This window comes from Bison bison, unplaced genomic scaffold (assembly GCF_000754665.1).
Source record: "Bison bison bison isolate TAMUID 2011002044 unplaced genomic scaffold, Bison_UMD1.0 scf7180017864254, whole genome shotgun sequence".
In the NCBI taxonomy this organism is placed as follows: Eukaryota; Metazoa; Chordata; class Mammalia; order Artiodactyla; family Bovidae; genus Bison; species Bison bison.
The window spans coordinates 1,775,617-1,803,182 of record NW_011494826.1 but is presented as its reverse complement, the minus strand read 5'-3'; positions in this window follow the sequence as shown (position 1 = coordinate 1,803,182).

The window sequence follows — 27,566 nt, the reverse complement described above, 5'->3', positions numbered from 1 at the left end:
GCTGCACAGTGGTGTTCTTATGTAGACAAAGCTACTGGAGTTTAGAAACAGGAAGGGCTAGAAACTCACTTTTTAAAGTAAAATAAAGCTTACACAGTGGGGGATTTCCTTAACTCTCCAAACTCTGACATGTGTTAGGTAGTCAGGAAAGAATAATAAAATTCCCCAGGAAAAGCGTTTCACAAATGGCAGTGGTTGAAATGTGGTTTGCTAGGTGGCCGTGGGTCTGATTTCCAGCCTGTTCTCCTCACCTCCTGCAGGGCTGGTCCCAGGTGTTTTTTGCACGGACAGGTCTGCCGAGTCTTGCAGAAGAGCCAAGCCTTTCCAAACAGGCCACGGAAAGTCTGGAGGATGCTCAGCCCACAACCCAGGCTCCTGAAAATGTGTGTCTGGGTCCCGTAAGCACAATACTGGCTTTCCAGGGCTGCTTCCTTCATTACTCAGGAAGGGGCACCAACTTCCATTCAGCCCTGTCGACTCAGCCAGCACTGCTTAACAGTGGAGAAAGCGAAGAGGTGCTTGTTCAATAGAAAGCAAACAATAGGAACTGCACAGATATACAAGGCTTCTGGCAGGTAGCTTCAGAGAAAAAGAATAAGATTGATGGAGTCGGAGATGAAATAACATGCTGCCGAAGGATGAATGGGGTTTCTGGGCAGTCCTTCCAAAAGGTGCTGTGCAGTGTAGGGTTTTCAAGATGTTTGATTCAGCCCTGAGGACCTCAAGGAATGAAGTAGATCTTGGGAGGCTCTGGTCCGGGGCCCAGATAGGAGAGACAAGTTTAATTTAGGAGTTCACACCTGTAGCCTGTAGTGGCCAAACCATAGTTGAGTGGGAATGAAAAGATCCAGATAGTAACATCCTAGTACATTTATATATTTAATTACAGTACAGTCAGTGTTGCTATGGCTCAACACGTGCATGCCTAAAACTCACCTCACTATGCAAAATTGCACAATAAAAACTACAGGGTTTATTGAAAATGGATCAAAGGTACAATACCTAAAAGCTTTGTTAGTGACATTAAAAAAAAAGATAGGAATCTAATAAAAATGATGGCACAGTCTCATGTTAAATAATTAAGAAATATGTAAATACCACAATAAATATGGTACCTTATCTTAAAAAAACCCAGAAATTTGCTTGTGGAAGTGGGCTTTGCAGCTTGTGAGTTATTATGAAGTGATAGAAGGAAGGTTATCAAAATTTTCAGTCTTGAAATCCTGGAGCTTATTTTTCTGACTTTGAAATATAGGCCTTTTGAATTATGCATTTATATTATGGTATAATAGATACCATCTTCACCGAAATTGAAAATTTAAATCCATGTATGAGTGCCAAAGAATTGATGCTTTTGAACTGTAGTGTGGAGAAGACTCTTGAGAGTCCCTTGGACTGCAAGGAGATCCAACCAGTCCATTCTAAAGGAGATCAGTCCTGGGTCCTGGAAGGACTGATGCTAAAGCTGAAACTCCAATACTTTGGCCACTTCATTCGAAGAGTTGACTCATTGGAAAAGACTCTGATGCTGGGAGGGATTGGGGGCAGGAGGAGAAGGGGATGACAGAGGATGAGATGGCTGGATGCCGTCACCAACTCAATGGACGTGAGTATGAGTGAACTCCAGGAGTTGGTGATGGACAGGGAGGCCTGGCGTGCTGCGATTCACGGGGTCACAAAGAATCGGACACGACTGAGCGACTGAACTGAACTGATGATCTTTTTCAGTTAACTTCTGAATCCCTGCTGGAAATTCTCTCATGGCTTTCTCATCTGCTCTTGGGGCTTTGTCTAACAGCTGAAAGCTTTGAAAATTGTAGCAATATTTGAAAGTACCCACCTAGCTACTTACAGTACTAGAAAGTGCCACTTCTGCAGAATATAGCATTTTTCATGAAGGTCTTTGTATACAGATAGTGTGTTCTTTTTGTGAGAAAGGTCATCCGCCATCTTTCACTCTTTGGTTTTCAGTCTCAACAATGCTCATCTTTTCCATCTCTTCCAAATTTAGGTCTTATTCTTACCAACTTTTTAGCACTTAGAGTTCCGTCTATAGATGTTTCTTTTCTCATCATGGGATTGTGGATTCTTTTATGCTTGTTGCTTGGAAAATGTCAGGTGTTCTCATGAGTCTTTCAAAATGCTGTTTTCACATAACGCTTTTCCTTAGTACACAAAGCTTTTCTTTCTCATGACCTGTTTGGTGTTTTTGAACCAGGATGCTCAGACATGTTTCAAATGCTGAATGAGTTGTTGTTTCTTTTCAACTACAGAAAAGTGTGAAAGTGTGTTGTTTCTTTTCAACTACTAACAAGTGTGAAAGAATAGTGAAACACAGCCTTGGAGGACAACACACTTGGTTAGGGTATGTAGGGTGTGTAGGACAACACAGCTTCAAGGTAGAGGGTAGATGTGTGAAGTGTGTGCCTGGGTGCGTCCTGTCCTACAAGACTCAGTCCACCCGGGTGCAGTTAACATTCTCACAGACAAAAATTATCCATGAGAAATCTACGGTATGCACAAATTGTTCCATAATATACTCACCTAACTGGAGTAAATTTGCGTTTTCAAAACAAGTGTTTATCCCAGACTATACATCGTACCTCTGTTCATGTATTTTCTCACTTGATCTCTATAATAATGCTGTGAAGTAGACAGGAACGTTAATATTCCAGTTATACAGATGGAAAAACTGAAGCTGGAACATCTCAAAGCTTGGATATGAGCCTGGAACTGCCAGAAGTTTAGATACGAGTTCTGACCAGGTTTTCAGTTCCTGGTCCTAGCAGTTCCTAAAGCCAATTTTACTCCTGTCTTCTGGAAGTTTGGTTTTGTGAGCCAGGAAATTTTCTTCTTTGGCTTAAAGTAGTTTGAGATGGGTTTTTCGAGTAATGCAGAGACCTGGCTAATGCAGGGTAGCCTGAATAATGTTCAAATTCTCTCCCAGCTCTGGGAAAATTTCTGCCACATTTTGACTTGTAAATTAACCAACTTCAGATAGAAGGTACCCTGAATTTCAAGATTTGCCTGTAAAGTCGGAGGTTCTGCCTGTAGTGAGCAGTGATGCAGACACAGGATAAAGGAGATAGCTTCTAGGACCTGCTAGGGCTAGCCAAGAAAGTCCCCAGGCAGAACTAAGAACTCTTGGGATCTTCAGAGGGGTTTGGTTTGCACCCCTTTAGACATGGACCTTTCTGGAGATAGTGACTTTTCACTGTTGTCTGGGCTGTTGTGGTGTAGCCATCACCAGGATTGCAGGAGGAGATGCTCTGGGTGTATCTGAGTCTCCTCTTCCTCCTGGCCCTCTGGTGTCCTGACTACTGTCAGTTAAACCCCGGCTCAGTAACAGAAAGGGATCCCAAAAGTTTTCAGCAAAGAGCTCAGGGGATATGGCTCCTGCTACTTTTGTGTGATCAGCTAGCTGCCTGTGCCTCAGGCACTGGAGAAGCATTCACATGTTCATTCATTCATTCCACAGTTCCATGTGGAAGGCCGATTATGTGCCAGGATCATTCTTTTTACATGGTTTCTTTCGTTTGCTTCTTACAATTTGAAACCAGGAACTGCCTGGCTCCCAGCCTGTGCACTTGACCCTGTGCTGTCTGCTTCTCCCGTTCAAGGTTATCCACAGTCTTAGTCAAGCCTCAATCGTTTTCCTCCTTAGCGGAGACCTGGAAACTTGTCAGTGACCTTTATGTGACCTGGAAAACAATTTCTCACCTTGTCACTGCCTTTCAAGTTTGAATACAGACTTGGTTCCCTTCTATTTCCACAGCGAGTGCCTGGGTGTCACCTTCCTGCATGGTCTGATGACCTTTATATATATTCCCTTCCTTCCTTCCCTTCTTTCTTTCCTTGTGTCTTGTTTTAAGTTCATGCATTGGGACCAGTTGATAAGTTTAAGAGGAAAAGAGAAAGAATAAGGAAACCAGAGCAATCTAAATGCTGGAACATTTTTATTATTTTTAACTTTGTGAATGTGCCCTTTGAACTCGGTGGCCATGGGTCCTTCCCGACCTGTGCCTTTCATGTCCTGTTTCCAGCTGGAGTGGGAGGTTGGAGGTGCCCTGGCCCTGAGCCCATGGTGGGCTATGCCTCCCTGTCCTTGGAGAGGAGATGCAGCTGGTTCCTGCCGGGAAGCCACTAATGCTTGCGGGGAAGGGAGGGCAGCCTGAGGCACCACCTGATGTGGTCAAGGCATCAGTGAGGAGTGACAGGGCGAGATTCCTGCAGCCAGTGGGCATGGGACTGGGGAGGAACAGGATGTTTCTGGGGCTGGATTTTCAAACTTTCTGCCTTGACTGAAACCCAGGTTCTCAACAGAGGGGATGTGACTCATGGCTGAGATATTCCCTCTGGCCTCGGATGACATTTACGTTGATTACCTCTGAGTCACATTTCTGGGAGGAATTTTTTTTTTTTTTCACCAGATACAAACTGAAGGGAAAATGGCACGATGGCTGGTAGTTTGGAAACATCAGCGGAAACAGGATCACTTGAGTTATTGGTAGGATAGTTTAAAGACATGTAAGAATGGCAAGGCGAACAAGGCAGAAAAGGAAGGACATTGAGGAGGCAAGAATCATCTAGCTCCAATGGGACAGGTAGACCTGGGCTCTCTCTCTGGTGTTGAAGGGATATGGGCGGCACAGATGGACTCTGGCCTCGGGCCTCTTAGCGCGGTTACAGAAATTTAGAACCTAGGAGTGGAGCCATTGTTCACACCTTTATTTTGCAGGTACTTACTGAGTGCTTTCCATGTTCCAGATTCTATTCTAGGCAACCAGACAACACAAAGTCCTGCCTGGTAGGGTTGATCCCAGTAGAAGAGAAAGACTACAGAGTGAATAAAAAAGCATCTTTCGGTCCAGCCATTTTGACTAATTAACAGAAATGCATTCAGAATGTCCCTGCAGGATGTTGCAAGTCTGTGTACTTTGCCTGAGGGGAGGGGGAGTGAAGGGTCCCGTCAAGGGCACTCTGCTTCAGCTCTTCCAAGTTTGTCTGGAGTCCAGGCTCTTATAGATACCTGACTCCATACATGGGATCCCATCACTAGAAGAACCAGCAGGGGTGTGGAGCTGCCTGGGAAAAGAAAATAAAGGAGCCCCATTGAAGTCCTGGATCCTCCTATTATGTGAGTTTGAAGCCTCACCTGAGGTTAAGAGCCTTCCTAATGTAAATCTCATTGTATATCTGGAGGTAGGAAAAGCCATATCCCAAGTCCAGTAGGATTCCAAACCAACAGAAAAACCAAACCAAACAAACCGAAAACACTTTGCAGTAGATTAGCTTCACTTCTGCTTGACCTAGAAGAATGGTTCCAAGGCCATTTCCTACAAAATGACGATTTGCAGCCACCAGGCAGCAGTGTGGGCAGACGGTGCTAAGAAGCAGAAAGAGCTAAGGACCAGGGGCCAGCGATCTGGACTCCCATCCAGACGTGCCACTACCTGGCCCTGGAGAGGCAGGCAGCCCCACAGGCTGCATGGATGGAGAACTGAACACGGGGAGACGCAGGGCGAGGTTCTCCATCATGAATGAAACAGGCACACTTGCGAAGAGCGTGGGTACTGGGAAAGACAGAAATAAACCAAAGGCAGGGGCTGCAGTGAGTGGCCAGGAGCCTAGCATCTCACTGAACCTTGAAGAAGTCAGACAGAAGGATTAAGATGCTTCCTGCGACCTGAGTGATGCTGGCTTTCAGAGGCTGGGCCAGGAGGCCCTGGAGGAAGAGCACTGCCTGACTGCCCGCCTGCTGAGGGCGAGGCCAGTTTTGCCTCACCGTGCCCTGTTCTCTAAATCCAGGACTGACATGCCCACTCCCTCCCCACATCCCTGGCCACCTGGCTGCCCCCTGGACCTTATCTTCTGTCCCACCCTCTGGGTGCATCCTCCCAACTGACCTCCAGGGACCACTGCACACCTATCCATCCTGGACAGGCAGCTTGCAGCCAAGTCTTTATGCAAGACAGGAAAGCAGAATATGACAATAAGGAGAGAGAGAAGACAGGTGGCGGGCAGGGGAGAGGAAAACAAACATGGAAGGAGAGGCACAGCCGCATGAAGGTTTCAGCTAAAGGCTGACTGAGGCTTTAGGAAGAGGGGTGAGAGTGAGTGATGCTTGACAAAGGGAGCTGGGACAAGCTCTGGCGCTGGTTCTCGATTTCCAGTTGCAATGAAGGTGCAGCGCCAGCTACTTCTCCCCAGCAACTTGCTTCTTAATCACTGTCCTCCAGGTGGGTGTCTCCTCAAAGTTCTTCCCTCCCTTGGCACCCTCGCCCACAAGAGTAACCTGGAGAGGGCTGGCTCGCTTCTCCCTCCTGCCCTGTACACTCCCAGGAAGCTTCATCCTTTTGGTGGGGTCTTGGCTCCTCTTTCTGTCCATCTGGCTCTAGCCACACCTAGTGTCCCCAGGCCACCCATCAAGGTCAGTCAAGGGAGTGACCAGATCAGAACTTGGATGGTTGCCGAGGGTGTGGTTTTGACCTAGAACTCAGCCTGGGAAGGTGGGGTGCCCATGTGTGTATGCCTGATGTGCTGGTATGCACGCAGGGAAGTGGAGATGTTGTACTTACAGCTTTGGCAAAAAGGATTTGGGTTTTACAGATCAGGGACTAAGAAGGCTGTTAGCTGCGGGTGGTCCAAAGACATGAGTTAAGCTACCCCCAGCTGAATCTGTGATTGAGTCCATTCCTGTAACTTAGCTCTTGTGTATGTTGTGTGACCTGCGATTTCTTACCTGAAAATGAAATAAATTCTTAAACTGTTGTTGTTACCATTACTATGGCTTGAAAGAGGAGATGGAGTGTCGGGTGTGTTACTGGGCCAGGTCAGTGACCAGAGTTACGAGACATTCGGGGTGAGACTCTGAAGCTCATCTTGTCTCTGATCAAAGATGAGAGAATTCCTATCCCCGCTGGTGGGTGGGTGGTTGAGGAGGGGCAGAGCGGGATGCTTGGGATGAAGATATCCTGGCACTTAGCTGTGTTGCCTTCCCAGGGTCCAGCCAATGCCCATTATTAACATGAATTCCCCGCTTTCATCATTTTAAAGAGAATTACTTTATTACCAACATGCTATTAAAATAATAGAAGGCCAAAGCAAAAATTGCTCCCGATACCACCCTGAAATCAAATCAATGAAAAAATATGCACTATATCCAACAAATATAAAATTCTATCCATGATGTTACTACACACACCAAGAATGTACATGGACGTGGCCTGGCAGAGGCTGCTGACTAATCAACGAACGTTTTCTCAGGCTTAGGCCCAGCCATGCTACTCTCGACCAAGGTTTCACGACTTCTCAGATCATCTGGCTTAGAAATCATGGAGGAAGGAGAGCCAGGCGCAGCCAAACCCCACCTATTCTCCTTCTCCTCCCTCATGATGGTCTAACCCTTTGAAACAGTGCCAGGTCTCCATGGGAGGCAGTCCTTCGGCTACATTGTGACATGGCCCCTTGATGTTGATGGCAGGGAATGAATGGAGTCTGTGCATTTGCCACAGAACAAATGGTGCTTCATCTGTGCTTGTTTGAACATGTGTACGCTTCTGCGTTTCAGTGATTTCTTCCTTCCCTAACCAATCTGCTAAATGCAACATTTACAACCAGTCTCGCATGCATTATTGCAAGACTGGGCCCTGATCATGTCAAATGAAGGCTGCCAGCTTCCCCTGCCAGAAGCAAGAGGCACTGGGAAAAATGGAAATTAGACAATAGTCTTGTATACTCCCTGCTCTGTCATGGATGGCCTTCAGCAGGAAACCAATCAACAGAATCAAAAGAACACAGTTTCCTGTTAACATAGAGCGATGCCAAATCCACCAGACATTATTATTTCATGCCCTGTGCCAGTCATTGTCAACCATAGCATAAGTAATAACATGTGACTGGGGTTGTGGTTTTAGTGAAATATTCTTTTGCTTTTGGCATGGTACCACACACCTTCATATGCTTTATTGCCCTTTCCTAAACCTAGGGAGGTTTCTTTTTTTTTTTCCTTTTAAGATTTCTTTCCCCCCAAAGAACTACATCTGGCTGTTTTGCTGCATACCAGCTCCTAAACCCAAGCCAACCAAGTCCCAATTCTCAGCCTTTTCTTAAGCAACACTTTTTAAAAAATATATTATTATTATTATTGCATCACATAGGGCTAAAATAAACCCACTGTGTATTGGCCTTCAACAATCTTGCTTTTCCTCAGAAAATGGCTGGTTCCCTAAGACTGGCTTTAGGAGAGAAAAACCTCTCACATAATATTTTTCTTGCTTTCCAGGCTGATCTTGAAGGTGCTGATAGGTTGTAAGCCACAGCCTCTGCAAGGATGTTACAAGCCCTGCAGCAGGCGGGAAGTACATGTGTGTTTGGAATGCAACAAAAGGAGAAAGTTACAGGCCTTTTGGACAGGAGCCTGCATTTTTAACCCTTTCTCCAACTCCGTTAGCTACTAAGAAGTTTTATCCTAAAATGCCATAGTTAAGGGAAAATGTGGGCTTTCCTGGTGGCTCAGACAGTAAAGATTCTGCCCGCAATGCAAGAGACTTGGGTTCAGTTCCTGGGTTGGGAAGATCCTCTGGAGAAGGACATGGCAACTCACTCTAGTATTCTCGCCTGAGAATCCCAAGGACAGAGGAGCCTGGCAGGCTACAGTTCACGGGATCCCAAAGAGTCGGGCATCACTGAACGACTAAGCACAGCACAGCTCAAGGGGAAATTTGAGGGGACACCTGGATCATTCTTTTGTTTTCAGACAGGTTTTCCTGGGGGCAGAGAGTTCTAGTCGCAGCCAGAGCTGGCTCGGACCCTGATTCCCTCTCTTACTAGATATGTGACTCTGGGGAAATTGATAAACTTTCTGATTCTCACTTTCTCTAGAAAATGGAGAAAACACTTGCCAGGACTGGGGCACTCTGCCCTGTCATGGAAACTTTTAGCAGGAGGTGTGCTCCTAAGTGCTCAATAAATGGTGCAACTGTTTTGAAGAAAGCACCTTGGAAAGTACTGGGTCCTTGCTCTCCAAAGTTTTGGGGGAGGGACAGGAAGAGACTGTGGGGTTTGGGGTCAGGGAGCCTGTAGGGCCAGGTGCAGAGGAGCTGCTCCATGAGGGCTGCGTGCATTCTCTCACTTGTCACAAGATTTCCGGGAGAGAGACACTGGGCAGGCATTATTATTCCCATTTCACAGGTAAAAATTGTGGGTCCTTGCACACTGCTAGAATTGCCAGAGTCAGCGCTGAACCCTGGGGCTCCAGAATCCTTGCTAATGTCCCATCTGTACATCGCCTTTCTTCTCAGAGCTGAGTTAGTTTGTTCTTGGCCTGTCCTCAGTTCCCCAAGGCCCGTTCTCTCCCTGTCCTTTCCAGGAAAGAACAAGCTCCCTGCCTTTACACACACACACACACACACACACACATGCACTCACACACTCACTCAAATCACTTCACTCATTCACTCACTCACTCAGTCACCCCTGGCCTGCACTGCCTCCTGTGGTCTCCTAGGAGAGTGGCCACTCCCGCTTGGATAGGACCTAAACTTTGAGGTGATTTGACTGGCTTGGATCACCTTTTTCTTACCTGTACATCTTCCCTGAAGTCTCTCTCTCTCTCTAGGTAGCTTTTCTGAACTGCACATTTGTTACCTGTAGCTTCCTAGATTAACCCATCATCTTTGTGGCTAAACTTGCTTGTTGCTTGAAAACAGGAATGGGTTTAATAAGAGGAAGAAGCGCAGTGTTTTGGAGGATGGGGGGCTTGGGTTGGAGGGTGTTCTAGTTCAGGTTCCCAGGGAAAGAGACCCTGAGATGGACATTGCTTGGAGGAAGTTTGGACTTTGCAGAGAGTTCCGAGGGTCTGGACTTCTCTTGCGGCTCTGCTGGTAAAGGATCCGCCTGCCATGTGGGAGACCTGGATTCGATGCCTGGGTTGGGAAGATCCCCTGGAGAAGGGAAAGGCTACCCACTCCAATATTCTGGCCTGGAGAATTCCATGGACTGTATAGTCCATGGGTGGCAAAGAGTCAGACACGACTGAACGACTTTCACTTCACTGAGGGTCAACATTAAGGGGTGGAGTGGAGGGCGGTAGAAGGAGCAGGACTGAGCAGATGGAGGCTTAGACTGTAATGATGAGTGTAGTTACCACTGAGACTCAGCTAATCCCATAGAAAGCTAAAATAGCCCTTCAGACTCGCCCTTCTCAGAGGAGGGGATGTCTTTATATCCTCCATGAATCTGTCACTGAGTGCAGGTTGCTGCCAGGGATGTGACTTTAGACAAGCTATAATCTAAGGGTAGGTCTTGGAAAGGGACTCAGCTGACAGCCTTCACCGGCTATACCCTCAGCATCTGGGTGGGATGTAGGGATGGGAAAGGGTGGGGGATGAGACCTTAGCCCTGAAGGAAAATTGGGTGGAGTGCCTTAGTATCCACTCTCAGGAGAAAGCAAGGGGCAGTAGAGTTAGCTGGAAGCTGGAGGCATGGGGCTTTTGAGACTCTGATGAAAAGACTTTAGAACTGAGGTATTGGGAAAGAGAGGGTAGTTTATTTCAACCCACAACTGAAAACAGTAGAAAAAGACCTGGACAGCTGGAAACAGATGAAATTTTCTTGCTGTGCCCACTCCCACTCTCCTTAGAACCTGGCCATGAGTCTCACCTTGGATTTTGATGTCAAATAAAATGCTGGACCAGTGTTTCACAAAGTCTGCTCTGTGAACCCGATCTGTCCAAATTACTCTTGGGAAGGGGCTTTGAAAAATGTAAATTCCTGGGCACCAAAGGGAATAGAATCTCTGGGGATGGGACCAGGAATCTGTATTTTAAGCATCTTCCTTCCCTCACTATTTGATTCTTTTGTACTTTCATACTAGTGCTCATCAACATCTCTGTTACACTGTCTCTGGAACTGGCATGGTCTTCAGGGCTGAAAATATTTTTCATAATATATTAATTAATGTATTACTATATTAATATTTTTATAATAAAATATTTGCATATTTGAGTTATATCACTCTATGGATTTTTCAAATCACTTCCGTAATAGGCCCCATTGAAGTGGCCATGTTACTTATACCATCTGCCCCAGCAGCTATACCTGTTCTACTTATTCTTCTTTGGGGGGACCAACCTCTCCTCCCCTCCACCTCCCTTTGACCCAACAACCATAGGGCTTGAATAAGAGCAGCTTTGTTCTTATGGGATTTCACTTATCTGACCATAATCATGGGTTGAGGGTGGGCATCTGCCATGAGCTGGGCCAGTCACTGAGGCCCACCTCTGCACCCAGTAATTGATGCAGAAATGTGCCCATGATTCAAGCTGAGGCAATTTGAGTCCTTCCCCTAGGACTTTTTTTTTTCCAAACTAATGGTGTGGGGAAAGAGGAAGAGTCTTTCCCCTCTGCTCCGTTAGCGTGATGCTAATGCTTTCAGTACTCATAGCCAGTGGTGTGGGGAAAGTGGTTTTGGGAGAGCAAAGCAGATGCCAGCGAAGACAAGCAGGGCGCGTCCTGGTGGTGTTGAAGACCTCTATTCAGGTCACTTCCGGCTTTGTATGGTTTGGGAATATGAACCAGTGGATTTCCTGGTACCAAGCCTGTGAGAGTGGTGCATTAGGATGTGATCACATGTAAATGTAGAATTATCAGACTCATGGGCTGTCTGGAAAGGGGTGTGGTGAGGAATGGAGGTAGTAAATAAGTACTAGAGGAAGGTCTCCATTTTCTTCTGGCTGCCCTCCCCTCCTTCCACCGCCAGGGCCATACAGTTAACAGCTAAGCGCTACATGTATGTGATGCTTGAATTCCTTTCTCTTGTTGAACCTAAAAAACAAACAAACAAAACACCTTTCAATCCAGTATCTCAGGAAGCCAGTTGCTGGGCATCAGCCTTAGATATGAAACCTCCTTTCTTGGATTCTTGATCCGTTGCCTTTGTATCTCTTTCAAAAGAAGTCTTTGCATGCTAATTTCTATGCGAGGCTTAAAGTTTTAAGTGTTTTGTCTCTGTATCCAGGTGTGTTAGCAGAAAATCTTGTTCCCCACATCCATCTGGGAGAGAAGGTCCTTGCTTACTGCGTTATTTTGGCTTCTTTCAACTATCAACCCCACGTCTGAGTCATATTTCACAAAAGAAGCTGTCTCCTTGAGGTTCATTTTTCCCATTTGGTAGGTCAGGGCTTTCACTTGAGGATGAGAAGGGATCCTTGCAAAACAGAAAAGTTGAAGTCTGTAGTTTAATTAGTTTGGATTGAAAGGAAGAGGGCAAGTAACTGTTTGAGGGGTATACAAGTTTACCCAAAAGAAACTATGCTTCCTTACTGGCGGGGTGGTGGTGAGAGTGGAAGGGGTGGTAATGATGATAGAGGTAGTGGTGTGGTGATGGCAGTGACGATGGTAGGCTTGGTGATAGTGGTGGCGATGAGCACCCCGGAGACAATGGTCTTGCTCACCAGTTCCTTCCACACCCGAGGCATTATCACTGATGGTTGCTATTGTTTCTCAGTGTAATGCTCTCCTACAAAATAAGCATTGAGAACATAAGAGACATTAAGTAAAAACCCACATACAGAGATTTGCTCAATTTTCTCCTGCCCCTTGAGCTGAGAAAAAAAGCACCTACCAGGTGGCCCATCCCTATCCCTTGCTTTTTCGGGGAGCGTCCTCCTCCCTCCCCTCACTTCCTCCTTCTCATTCTCCTCCTTCTTCCCTGTCTCCAAATTAATCTTAGCAGGGAGTCCTAAAGCAAATGATCATGTTACAAGTCTAAATGCGATAGCCTGTCATCTTTCATTATTTTTGACATAAACAAAACTGTCAGAAGTATCTGAGACCTGCCCTTGGTTCAGGGTATTCTCTCTGAGGCCGAGAGAGGTACAAGGATTAGGAAAAGTGGGGTTGCTCCAAGGTAATAAAAAATGTAATGGAAGATTGGAAAAGATCTCCAATTCTAAACTTGTGTGCATTTTTAGACCATTGCATTTAAGGGCGATATTGATTAAGGCCATAACATGTTTACAGAATTGTGGCTTATTTTATAATACAGAGGTCTGGGGGCATTTCATTAACCAGATTTATTTCTTTGACTATTCCCCTGCAATTTGCTTGAATATTTAGATTTGATGTGCAGTTAAAGAATAAATTGCCTGGCTTGTTTCCTGGAGATTGGTCCCTTCTGTGGACTGAGCTGTTGAAGACAGGCAGAGTATTTTTTCATATGGAGGAAAAAATACCCTAACTACTAGAGTTGACTATTTAGGACTGTGAGCTAGTGTGCCAGGATTTCAGGCACACATACCCACACGCACACTCACACAGAAATGTTTTGGAAAAGTTTCTTATTCTTCACATACTTGGAACATGTATCTCCCTGCCAGTGATCCTGGGATGAGCTGAGTGTAAATAAATGTAAGTATCTATTCATCTGAGACTGTTTATCTTTTTCTGGCCCCTCATTCAAAGCAGCCACAGTTTTCTGAAAGAGCTACTCAGACCATACTCCAAAGCAGAGAATTATTTGGTTCAGAGTGGGGAACGCTGAGGCCACAGTCTTGGTTTGGGGGCATTTCAGAACTTTAATATTTTGGTAACCCATGCTCTATAAATCATTGAATTACATCAAGTCTATTTAAAACTCCTCTGGGCAACTGTTTAAAATGCTGTCACTGCAGTAAACTATGTCCTCAGAGTCACATGGCAGGTTGGGGCCAAGCAGGGGATGGGTTTTGTTTATGTTTCTTTGACTCCAGTTAGATTTACTCTCTGACTCTCCACTTCTGTGAACAGTCCCTCCATTTCCAGTTATTTCAAAGGCAGGATACGAAGGCTACTGAGTCCATCAGGGTTAAGCCTTTCCATCAGAACAAATGCTTTTTCCTTACATTCTTCCAGCCATATAGTGAAACTACCACAAATTGTTAACTTCGGACTAATATGTTTAATAAGTGAAATCTGGACTACTTCAAGAAGGCAGGCAGTTTGGAGGATTGGTTGCAGCTGAGTGGTCCCATGGCTTTTCCGAGGTCATCGCTTGGGGTTGAGACCACCTGTGTAGCACCTGTGGGCAACTCAGGCCTAATGACCCCAGGGAGCCTAATGACCCAGGGAGCTCTGCTCGGCCAGCCCTGCTCTCTGGCCTCCCAATTTTCTCTGGGGTCTGACAGTGCTGGGTGGGGGGGTGGGGTGGGGTGGTGTGCATGTTATTAGGAGGGCAGATCCGGGGGCTAGGGGTTGGGGGTGGGGGGCAACCTGAAGTGAGGCCTCAGGCTTCGCTTTGGAATGCTGTGTCTTACTAGTGGACTGTTGGCCTCTGTTCGGGGTCCCAGCTTCTGGAAGAGAAGGCGGCTGCTGCTGTCTTCATGGTCACATCTGGGCCTGTCTTACCCAAGCCATGTGCCTGAATGCATGCACAGACAAGCGAGGAAAGTTCAGCCTCACTGAACTTAATCAGAACTTTTCAATCAGAAAAACTGAAATTAAAAGTCAAATACGCTTATCTTAATTTCAGCAGACTTATAAATGTTGAAATCTAAAAAAAAAACAACAATCAAATTCCACATGAAATGTGTGTGTGGTGGCAGGGGAACACTCTCTTTTCAGGGTCTTGGCACCTCCCATGGTTTTTGTCCTTTCCTGGCACATAGTAAGTGCCTGATAAATTTGCTGGATCAGTGCACAAATCCAAATTAAGAGCAAGGCTTTTGGAGTCAAGATCTGAGTTTGAATGTCAGCATTCCACTTACCAGCTATGTGAGCTTAAGCAGGTTACTTAACCCTTTTGAGCTTCAGGTTAAGTTTCCGGGAGGCTTAAGTGAGATAAAGCATGCTATATATTATACAGCTGATCCTTGAAAGTAGGGGTTAGGGGCCCTGACCATCTCTATGCAGTGGAAAATCTGCCTATAACTTTACCCTCCATATCCATGGTTCCACATCTACCAATTCAAACCACCATGAATCTTACAGTACTATAGTAGGTATTTACTGGAAAAAAGTCCATGGAGAGGCAAACCTCTGTCTTCTCAGTTCAAACCCTTGTTTCTAAGGGTCGGCTGTATATGTGATCTATATTGAAATAAATAGCGTCTATCATATATTCTTGGAGAAGGGCATGGCAACCTCACTCCAGTATTCTTGCCTGGAGAATCCCATGGACAGAGAAGCCTGGCGGGCTACACTCCATGGGGTTGCAAAGAGTCAGACACAACTCAAGTGACTTAGCACATCATATATTCTGTTCCCCACTGCATTGTACCCAGAGTAGACCTGTCTAAAGATCAAGAGCTGGTTTCACCTCTGCCTTTGCCAGCTGGGGAAGGAGTGCTGGGCTCAGCTTTCTCTGCCATCCAGGGTGGGGATGGGAAGAAGGTAGGGCCACTGGCCTTGGCTTTGGCGGGGCAGCCCTGGCCTGCTCACTGGCCCCCAGCTCAGGGGCATCCAAGTTCCAGCCTCCGTTCTGTATCTGGGATCCTCCAGGGGATCCCCGGGGCAACCCACCCCCAGACATTAGTGTATTTTGAACAGGAAAAAAAAAACACAACAGTACACAAAGCAAAACAGCAGTAGCCGAGGGGAGGATGATTCAAAGACGGTCTGCTTATTCTGAGCCAAATCAAATGAGAGGCAGCAACTCGCAGTCTTCCCCCATCCCTGCAAGCTGATGAAATACCCGAGGGTCCTTGGGAAGGGGAGGCCGCGTGTGTTTGGGAATCCCAGTGGGTGTCCCCAGCTAGCCTGTCTCTGGCCTGGACCTTGCAGAGATTTCTCACTAGGTCAGTGTTTCTTTAAAAAACAGTAACAGTAAAGCCCTTAATTCATTTTTATTTTTTTGTTGTCTGTGTGTTGTTTAGTTTTTTTGCAAAGTTCCTGGTTAAATTTATGGAAAAGGCAGTCAAAGGGAGGAAGGCACTGTGGTCCCCTACAAGATATTCTCCTTCCCTGAGTTGTCCCAGGTAAAGAGCCTTTGCTCTCCCACTCAGCCTGCGCCAGACACTTCCTTCATAGAGGAGGTTCTGGACGGGAAATGTTGCCTCTCAGGAAGGAGGACTTTATTTCCTACTGTAAGGGCCCTTTCCTACCTCCCTTCCTCCTTCCCTCCGTCCTCTTCCCTTCCTCCTTTCTTTCCTTCCTTTTTGGCTGAGAGTTTGTTATTTGATTTTCTCTCTCTCCCTTTCCATGGAGAAAGCAGGGATTTGTTCAAGTCTCATCCTCAATGATTGCTAACTTTGTGACCTTGGATATCATTTAAACTTTCCAAGCCTTCGCTTCTTTATGAGAAAAATGGAGTTAATAATGTCCAAGATATGAGATTGTTGGACTGATAAGATATATTAACTGTAATCATGTACTCACTGCATAGAATACATTAAGTAGGGACAGGTCTAATAACAAGTGCTGCTCTCCTGAATAAAATTACTTTGATAATCCCCCACCCAACTCTCTACCGCTTAAGAAAACTTCAGTTAACAGTTTCCAGCCTCTGGGATCTTAGAGCAAGCAGATCTTCAAGGTCGACTTAAATACTAGTATCATTTCCTGGAAAGGGAGACCAGGAGTTTCTTTCCCAACCGAACATCTGTTTCAGCCTCTGCATAATCTGTGTGCCTTCACTCTTGAACCACTTCAGTCCATTCTCCAGTAGCCGAAATGGTCTTTTAAAACTTATGGTTACCGGTGGGGTGGGGTGAGGGGAGAGGAGGGAGGCATAAATCGGGAGATTGGGATTGACATATACATACTACTGTATACCTGAGTCTCTTGCGTCACCTGCATTGGGAGGCGGATTCTTTACTAGAGCCACCTGGAAAGTCCCAGATATAAAATAGATAAGAAGGACCTATAGTATAGCACAGGGAACTCAACTCTGTAACGGCCTATATGGGAAAAGAATCGAAAAGAGAGTGGATATATGTATAACGGATTCCCTTTGCTGTACACCTGAAACTAACACAGTATTGTAAATCAATTATACTCCATTAAAAATAATTTAAAAAAACAGAAATCCAAAATAATACAAAACAAACATCTCAGAAATCCCAAAGCATATCGCTCCTTTCCTGGAAATGCTTCAATGGTTTCCTGTTATATTTAGAATGAGATCTAAACTGCATTTTCTGGACAAAGACCTGTGCTACACCATCATCCCCCAGCCTGTTCACCACCACTCTTCCTCTATTTTCTAGCTACGTGACCACCCTTCTGACCTTTGCATTCTCTGATGGCTTTAAATGCTCTGTTCCCTCAAGGCTCTGCACTCACTCTTCCCTGGGCCTGGAGCTCTGTTTTCCTGGATGATTCAGTCTTTCAACTCAAATGTCACCTCCTCAGAGATGCCATCCCACTACCTGATCTAAAGTAGCACTTATACCCCACCCTCAGTTACCCTCTACTTACATCACCTTGTGCGTTTCCATAGCACTATTATTAATTATTTATTCATCCATTGATTGAATAAATGATCCTATAATTTAGGTGGAAAAAATTACTTATAAACAATCAGCTGAAGCCAAGGGACCATAGAAACAATTGCAATAGCTTTCAAAGCAAGGAGAGACAGTCACAAATTAACCAATCTCTAAAAGCAAAACAACAGAAAAGATCATCAGTAGGAAGCCTGAGTCTGTGGTCTGTGGTCAGAGCTTGGGTGGAAACAATCCTATCCCAGGAAAATTACTGAAGGACTCACAAAAGGGTAGAACAATCTGACTTCCCTTAGGTATGAAGAAGGTGAAAAAAATTCCCCATGTAGCTTCAATGAAAGCAGGAAGAGAGAACGGGTTAATTTTTGTAATTATGATAATTTCTTGTGTATTAAACACATACTTGACTAGGTCTGTTAAGAGAATGAGCTTTTGCTGGCTTACTCATTTTTTTTTTCCTCAGGGCCTACCAATGGGCCTTATTTTCTTAAAAGAAATTTTTGGTTTCCATAGAGAAAATTCTAGAAACAAAATATACTACAGAATTCAGCTTGAATTTTTTTTCAAGCACTGTCTCCTTCTAATGTGCCTGGCCTGGGTTGTTTAGAGGCTATTGGTTTTGATGGCTTTGGGAGTTTATTGAACTACTGCAGATTATATAAATTACATTTTTTTCCTGAGTAATTTTGATTGAATAAACTTTTTCCCTCGTTCTCCCCCACCTCATAGTTTACATGCTCATATGTATTCCAGAAAAATTTAATCCACATGTTTAGATTCATTTATGCTCAACTTATCCTAGGATCACTGGCAGGGGGATCCATGTTTAGAGTATGTGGAGAATAAGAAACTTTTCCTAAAACTCTTTTCATATGTGTACCTGAAATGATAGCACATTAGCTCAGAGTCCCAAATAGGCAAACCCAATAGTTAGGTATTATTCTGATGTGTGAAATAGGAAGATTTTAAGCAGTGGATGATACAATCCCATATTATTTGAATTTACTTTAGAAGAAGTGATTTCTATTTACTGTTGGCAGTTCAGGATTTTTCCTTCTCTATTCAAATCCTGAGCAAATACATACAAACCAAATTAATTTTCCCATGTATAAAAGCCATGTCAATAAGAAAAAATAACTAGCCATGTGGTTTGAAGCAAGTTAACCTAACTGCTCTGAGCCAGTCTCCTCATCTGTTAAACAGGGTTGCTGCTGCTGCTGCTGCTTCGCTTTAGTCATGTCTGACTCTGTGCGACCCCATAGATGGCAGCCCACCAGGCTCCCCCGTTCCTGGGATTCTCCAGGCAAGAACACTGGAGTGGGTTGCTATTTCCTCCTCCAATGTTAAACAGGGTTAGAGATGTCCAATCTGCAAAGTTGTTGTGAGGATTAAAGATAATGTCTGTAAAGCTCTGAGACTAAAGTATGACTTTTAGTAGAGTTTTAACAAGGGGCAAATGGTCCTATCCGTCTAGCATGTAGTAACAGTTATGATGAAGGTCTACATGACACTGTCATCACTAAGATGGTTATAGGGTGCATGTGGAAAGGGGCGGGCAGAAAGGAATGTCCAGAGTGACCAGATGGCCAACGTGAGCAGCTTTCAAAAGGGCTCCTTCAAGAAAAGCTGGCCCAGATAGTTAGACAACCAGATGCCACTATGCTCAGCATCCTTCCTAACCTGCATCTACAGCAGTTAGCTGGCCATTTGTCAAAAGCCAACCAAATGTTGATGAGGGCCATGGTAGGTTTGAGGCCACACATTGGAAGACATTATCATAAGTAATTCCCGTGTGGACCTCATGATTTTGTGTACATGACCTTTGGAACTTCATCTTCCCTCCTCCTTAGGATGTTAGCTTTCTGTAAGACAGCTCAGTGAGGAGGACTGCAGCTTCTAAAATGGGACCTAAACAGACTCTCTTTGCCCCAGCATGGATCTGAAAGGGCAGTTCATATATGAAGCCACCCATGAGCGTGAGGTGTCTTCAGGTCTTATGATCTGCAGACCACAGTTAGGCTCTTCACTGAGAAAGAGTATTTACAGGAAACAGTGAAAGGCAAGGGAAGCCACACCGGCAATCATGGGAAAGATGGTGTCAGATGGCAGGGCAAACCACTGTAGTAACCTCCAGAAGTAATTATGGACATCTGGATTGATGAAAAGAACTGAAGGATGGTAGGCATTCTGCATTGGGGACTGGGTTTTCCCAAAGGAAGATAAATGGAAAAAACATGTTTGCTTTAACTGCTGACTCATGGTACAAAATTTTAATTCAGAGACTTTAATTGAAAATGCAGTGAGAATGTAAAAGATTTACATAGAAAATATTTTAGTACACTGGCAAGACATTAATTATAAAACCAGATGGTCATGATAGAAAAATCAACCAAGAGGCCTTTATTCTTCTTTTGTTTGCTTTGCATGAAACATTTTTACTTTACAAATTCAGTATTTGATTATATATAAGCAAGACCACTTTTCTATTAAGGTTAATAATATAGAGAGTGATTGTCTGGTGTTCCAAAATATTAAGAAAAAGAATCATCACTATAGAAACCTGGAATATGAAAGCATTCTTGTGATAGAAGCTTCATGACCAAGACACTGGTTCTTGTCTCCCCAGAGGCCAGTCTAATGAGACCCTATTTCTCAGCTCCTATTAACCATGACCGCTGTCTCAGTCAAGGGTCATTTGTTTGCAACAGAAGGTTGGAACAGAACTGTCTGAAATTAGCTCAGAAAGAGAGTTTATTGTGAAGGTATAGGAGACTTTCAGAAAAACTCGTTCTCAGGAGGTATAATCAGTTAGTTTGTCTGATAATCTCTCTCTCCATCTTTATCCTAAGGCACAAGGCATCTTCTCTTTGCTGCCCTCCACACACATGTTCCAAGATAAGGCTGGTTTTTCCTGTGTGATGAACAGGAATCCTACCATGGCTGCCTATTTGATTTTAAATCTACCGTCTTCTTTGTTTACTATTTGTCCCATCTTTTTTAAAATTCCTTTTTCTCCATTCTTCTATCCTTTTTACATTGATGTAATATTTTAAAGATTATTCCATTTCCACTATTAGCTTCTTGATCATACATTCTTTTAAAAAAAATTTTTTTTTTTGTTTACCTTTGGCTGTGCTGGGTCTTTTGCTGTACTTGGGCCTCCTCCAGTTGTGGCGAGCAGGGGCTACTCTCTAGTTAAGGTACAAGGGCTTCTCATTGCAGTAGCCTCTCTGGTTGCAGGCTTCAGTGGTTGCGGCACTTAGGCTCAGCAGTTGTGGCTCACGAGCTCAGAGCACGGGTTCAGCAGCTGTGGCGGCGCATGGGCTGAACTGCCTCGTGGCATGTAGGATCTTCCCAGGGCTCGAATCAATGTCACCTGCATTGCAAGGCAGATTCTCAACCACAGATCACCAGGGAAGCCCAGTTATACATTCTTTAATTATTCTTTTTGTGGTTACCACAGACATGGCAAATACACCTCACTGACTTATTAGACTATACTATAAATTAATACTGCTAATACTTCTTGGACAATGAAACAACTTTACAACATTTAAGCCAATTTTCCTGTTTGGGCTATTGTTATTGTTGTCATATGTTTTAATTCTACATACTTTTAATCCCACAAAACATTATTCTTGTTTTAAACAGTCAATATTCATTATGTTTTACCCACATGTTTACCTTTTCCACTTCTCTGCATTCCTTCCTGTATTACCATGTTTCCATCTGTGATTACATTCCTTCTGCCTAAATAACTTCCTTTAGCATTTCTTCTAAGTAAATTTCTACTATCAACACATTCTCTTGATTTTTGTTTAAGAGTTTTAATTTCAAACCTTGTTCTGTGATCTACCTGTGAGCTTTTCTTCTACTTGTGGCACTTTTCTCTGCCCAAATTTATACACAAAAATTTGTTTTCCCAGCTTCAATGATACACTACAATAATTATGAGACTTTTTATAGTTTATGTTTTGAAGCTATGACTTTTGTCCAGTAAAGATTCAAACTGCATTTTATGACTCAAAACCTATAATGTTTTCAGGTCTTGAAGGCCTACCATGTGTCAGGCAATGTGCTAGTCACTGGGAATAAAAGATAAGATATGAACTTGTCTTCTAACAGCTCAGTCTTGTAGGAAAAACTGGCCAGCAAATGTTATATCATGTATAATAAGTCCTGTGATAGAATTATGCGTAAGTTATTTTAGGAGCCAAAGGAATAACACCACAATTAGGATCAGGAATATTCCCCAGGAGAGATTCCTTGGTCTTGTATTGAATTTTAAAAGAATAGAAGTTGTTAGACTCATGTATCAGCTAAGAGTCATTTTGTTGAAAGTAACAGTATATATAACTAACAGTGGTTTAGATGAGTAATATAGAGGCCTTTATTTTTTTTTTTTTTTTAAGAGTAATCTAGAGGCCTTTGGACTTCCCTGGTAGCTCAGCTTGTAAAGAATCCGCCTGCAATGCAGGAGATTTCAGTTAGATTCCTGGATTGGGAAGATCCACTGGAGAAGGGATAGCCTACCCATTCCAGTATTCTTGGGCTTCACTGGTGGCTCAGTTGGTTAAAAATCTGCCCGCAATGCAGGAGACCTGGGTTCAATCACTGGGTTGCTAAGATCCCCTGGAGGAGGGCATGGCAACCCACTCCAATATTCTTGCCTGGAGAATCCCCATGGACAGAGGAGCCTGGTGGGCTACAGTCTTTGAGGTCGCAAAGTCAGACATGACTGAACAATTAAGCACAGCACACAGAGACCTTTGGCATTGATTTCAGCTGAGGATTTATGCTCTTAACTCTATTCTTCCGTTCTGCCATCTTTGGTGTGATGGCTTTTCATCCTCATGTTTTATGGTCTCATGATTTCAACAAGGCTGCCACAACTCCAACAATAGCATCCCTGTTGAAGGTGGGAAAAAGAAGGAAGGATAGCACTGTTCATACCTGTCAGTTCCCTAGAAGTTCCACAGCAGACACTCTTTCGCATCTCATTGGCCAGAGTGGGTCATGTGACCACTCTCAGGTACAAGGAAGCTGGCAAAGGAGGGTCTGACTGTCAGGCCTCGGGGGAGGGAGGTAACCTGCTGGGGCTGAAGGATTAGTCCGAGGCAGTGTCTACCACAAATCTAAGGGTGGGGAACAAATGTGTAAAAGATTGGAGCTGTAAAATTTGCACATTTGAAGAACTACAAATTGCTCTGGAACAAATGGGGATGCTCAAGCACGCTTGAAGGTGAGACAGTGGCCATAACACAAGGTGCCTTGTGGGCTAAAGAATCAGGCAATAAAGAGCAACAGAGAGCCTCAAGTAGATCAGAGTTGTGTTTTTAAAGAATTGCTCTGGTGGCAGTGTTGAAGTTGGCTTGGGAGTGGTCCAGAGTGTAGTTAGGGGGTAATAATTAGGAAGCTCTTGCAGTAAGCTAGGTGAGATGGGATGATGAGTAACTGTAGAGATAAAGATATGGCATGAATAATAGTTATATTTGAAACAATAGTTATTGCAAGGTAGTATGTGTAGTTGTTAAGAGTTTGAGTTTTGGAATAACATGTAACTGGTTTCCAATTTACTCTGCCATTTCCTACATGTCCAACTCTAGTTGTATTACTCAACATCTAGAAATCTCTTCCCTCAGTTGTAAGTAGGGGCAGAAGGAAGACAGAATCCACTTTATAGGGTTAAATTATATAATATAGTGGATTGTTAATGCAGGCTGGCATTCCATTCTTTCTCTGTTATTTATATGTGAATATACACACATATTTATATAGATGCAAATATTGAATGAAAAGAATAGATCTAGGATGACCCCAGGTTTCAGGCTCCAGTGACTAGGAGAATGATGGTCACTGAGGTGGGGAATATTAGAGGAGGAATGGATCTGAAGGAAAAAGTGTGAGTTCAGTATTGGAAACATTTGAGTAATTTGAAAAGTGAAAGTGAAGTCACTCAGTCATGTCCGACTCTTTGCGACACCGTGGACTGTAGCCTAACAGGCTCCTCTGTCCATGGGATTTTCCAGGCAAGAATACTGGAGTGGGTTGCCATTTCCTTCTCCAGGAGATCTTCCCAACCCAGGGATTGAACCCGCATCTCCCACGTTGTAGGCAGACGTTTTACCATCTGAGCCACCGGGGAAGTATTTGAGTAATTTTTCAGTTCAGTTCAGTTCAGTTCAGTCGCTCAGTCGTGTCCGACTCTTTGCGACCCCATGAATCGCAGCACACCAGGCCTCCCTGTCCATCACCAACTACCGGAGCTTGCTCAAACTCATATCCATCGAGTCAGTGATGCCATTCAACCATGTCATCCGCTGTCATCCCCTTCTTCTCCTGCCCCTAATCCCTCCCAGCATCAGAGTCTTTACCAAGGAGTCAACTCTTCACATGAGGTGGCCAAAGTACTGGAGTTTCAGCTTTAGCATCATTCCTTCCAAAGAAATCCCAGGGCTGATCTCCTTCAGAATGGACTGGTTGGATCTCCTTGCAGTCCAAGGGACTCTCAACAGTCTTCTCCAACACCACAGTTCAAAAGCATCAATTCTTCAGCGCTCAGCCTTCTTCACAGTCCAACTCTCACATCCATACATGACCACAGGAAAAACCATAGCCTTGACTAGACGAACCTTTGTTGGCAAAGTAATGTCTCTGCTATTGAATATGCTATCTAGGTTAGTCATAACTTTCCTTCCAAGGAGTAAGCGTCTTTTAATTTCATGGCTGCAGTCACCATCTGTAGTGATTTTGGAGCCCAGAAAAATAAAGTCTGACACTGTTTCCCCATCTATTTCCCAAGAAGTGATGGGACCAGATGCCATGATCTTCGTTTTCTGAATGTTGAGCTTTAAGCCAACTTTTTCACTCTCCTCTTTCACTTTCATCAAGAGACTTTTTAGTTCCTCTTCACTTTCTGCCATAAGGGTGGTGTCATCTGCATATCTGAGGTTATTGATATTTCTCCTGGCAATCTTGATTCCAGCTTGTGTTTCTTCCAGTCCAGCATTTCTCATGATGTATTCTGCATATAAGTTAAATAAGCAGGGTGACAATATACAGCCTTGACATACTCCTTTTCCTATTTGGAACCAGTCTGTTGTTCCATGTCCAGTTCTAACTGTTGCTTCCTGACCTGCATACAAATTGAGTAATTTAGGGGTATTTAAATGGCCTAGGGCATTGGGTAAGTGTCGCTTTAGCCAAAAGAACTTGACCATGAATAGACATTTGAGTGTCATCACATTGTAGATTATGGTTGAAGTTGAATTGATTCAACTCAGGGATCAGAATACAGAGGAAGAAAAGCAGAGGTCATCAGCGAAAGGTTTAAGAAGGGAGAATAGTTGGGAAGATGACTGAAAAGCATGGCTGGAAGAGTGGAAGAAAGTCCAGGAGCATCAGAGTGGACAAAGGAAGGAATAACCAAATGGTACAAAATTTCCCAATCCTGGTTTTCATCATATAGGTCCTAGGAAGCCTCTGCAGGGTTGTATTTAGCTAAGCAGTAGAGACTGAAGCTGCATAATGTGAGCTGAAGAGTGAGTGAGAAGAGAGAAAGTGGAGACAGGGAACCTAGGGAGCTATTTCCAGAAACTTGGCTCTGACCAAAATGGAGTAATTGAACAATAGCTGGCCTGAGGGAAGGTCAAGGAATGGCATCTTAGTTTGCTCAGGCTGCCACAACAGAATACAGCCAATGGGTGGCTGAAACAACAAAAAATCCATTTTCTCTGGAGGCTAGAAGTCTATGATGAAATCACTAGCAAGTTCTGTTTCTGGTGGGAGCTCTCTTCCTGTCTTCTGGATGGCTGCCTTCCTGCAGTACTCAAATGGCTTTTCCTCAATGTGTCCAATGGAAAGATGGAGATTAGGATCAGGGCCCACCCTTAGGACTTCATTTCACCTTAACTACCTCCTTCGAGACCCCATCTCTGAATATAGCCATGCTAGAAGTTAGGAAGTCAACATATGAGTTTTGAGGGGACACAAATATTCAGTCCATGACAGAGGGTTCTTATGAACAAGATAGAAAGGCTTTTTGTGTGTATTGATGCAGAACAACCTATAATGAGGGAATAATTTAAGATATAGAAGAGATAACATGGGCTATTGGAATGATGACCATAAAATCAAAAGCAGAGCTTTGGATCTCAGAGAGAAGGGAAAAGTGTTGATGCCCGTGGAGGTGAACATCTGTAGGTGTCCTAGGAGGAAATTCCAGCCCAGGGTTGGAAGCAAAGTCATCTGAGAATAAGAGGTAATCAGGAGCGGGGGGTTAGAGAGGCAGGTGAATATGTGATTGCTGAAGGCCCAGCTGTGCTTGGAGACTACAGATTGATAAAGGCCCATTCTTCCCAGTTGGGAAGTGATGTCTAGTTTAGGTAACCATCTGACACATCCTTGAGATTGCTGACCTGCTCAACTATTACTGCCGTTTTGTCTCATCTGTCATCTACAGACAGCAAACTGAAGCTTGAATTAAAATTCCTGCCTTTGAGACCAGAAGTACAGGATGGAAAAAGTACAGTAACATACACTTTCAACTAAAGGGGAACTTTAGTTGCCGGAACTGTAAGAGTTAGTGATGCTAGGGGCATTTTTTGGCTGCGTTGGCACAAGCACAGTATCTACACCAGAGAAGGTGAAAGTCTGTATTCAATCTGTGCCTGTCAGGTTATTTTGGAGAATTCTGCACACCACACATGAGAAGAACATGAACTGTACTGTAGTCACCCAGACCATTGGATAGGACTCAAGCTGTGCCACGTGACACATGAGTGCAGTCACTGGGGCACATTTAGCCTGAAGAGAAGACAGCGGTAATAACTGTTGATTTAATCAGTGTACTTATCTTGTGTCTTATGTGCTTCCACTTGAACAAGTTTCACACTCGCTGGTTCCCTGCTTTCCTCTGACTTCCCTGGGGGATAGGGACATTATCACCAAGATTTCACAGATGGGGACATTGAGACACCTAGAGGACAAAGACAGGAGACAGCCTGGGTGCCCAGCATCCACCAACTTGCTCCTTAAACAGCTGGTCCTTGATTTTCATAACAAACATTTCCCTTCTGTCTCTTCCCATAAAAATCCGCCCATCTTTCAGAGCCCAGCTGAAGTTTCCTTCCAAAGAAGCTTCCTTGGCATCATTGGGCTTTCACTGATTTTTGCCTGCTTTGAAATTTGACAGTATTCAGAACATTTTACTAGCACCTAAGCAATATAAATTGATATCTGTTGCTAGAGTCTGTAGTACTTCATTCTATATTATTTTGTGCTATTTACTCCAGTGTTGGTTCCCTCTCCCTACATATAATGAAAGTAAGGATTGTGTTTTATTTTTTTCATACCTCTCGTAGGGCCTAGCCAGTGTTGAACCCTGAACAGATGTTCAATATTATGCCTTTGCTCCAGAGGGGACAGTATCGCCATCTTCCGAGGTTGTCCACCAGTATTGCCATCTTCTGAGGTTGTCCATCCTTTACACATCCTTGAAAGAGGAGTCTGAAACAAAGAGCAGTGTCTCTACTGTGGAGATGGCAGAATGTGAGGGCCCCAGGGAAGTCTCCCGGTTGTAAGTCATTCTCAACTGATCCCAAGTATTAGCATTTTAGCTGCTAGTAAGAGTTGTCAGTTATCTCCTTGATGTTCTTGTGATCAATAAAGTACACTGTCAAAAGTGGAATCCCCTGAGATTCAAAGTGATTGTTTTGTTTTTAAAATATTGTTTGTAAGTATTTTTATTTTTCCTGAATTAAGCCTTAAAAAACAAAATTTTTCATGACTGATTTGAAGCATCAGTTTTTCCATTTTAAGTTTTACTTCTGTCCTGATTCTGTTTTTAAGATCTTATGAATTTGATGGCAGTGCTTTTGATTTCCTTTGCATCAGCCACACCACTGGCTGGTTATTCAACACCAGTCCTAATACACTGAGCACACGATCCTTCATAATGTAACCTGAGTCTCATCCAAACATTCACTTATATAGCTTCTGTCCTCACCTAATTCTGGAAGCATCTCAAACGTGTCTTCTTCTTCTATACCTCTATGCCTTTGTGTGTGCTGGGTCCTCTGTTGGAAAACTTAACCCCACCTTTTTTTTTTTTTTTTTTTGCTGAGGGAAACTGCTACTTGCCCTTCA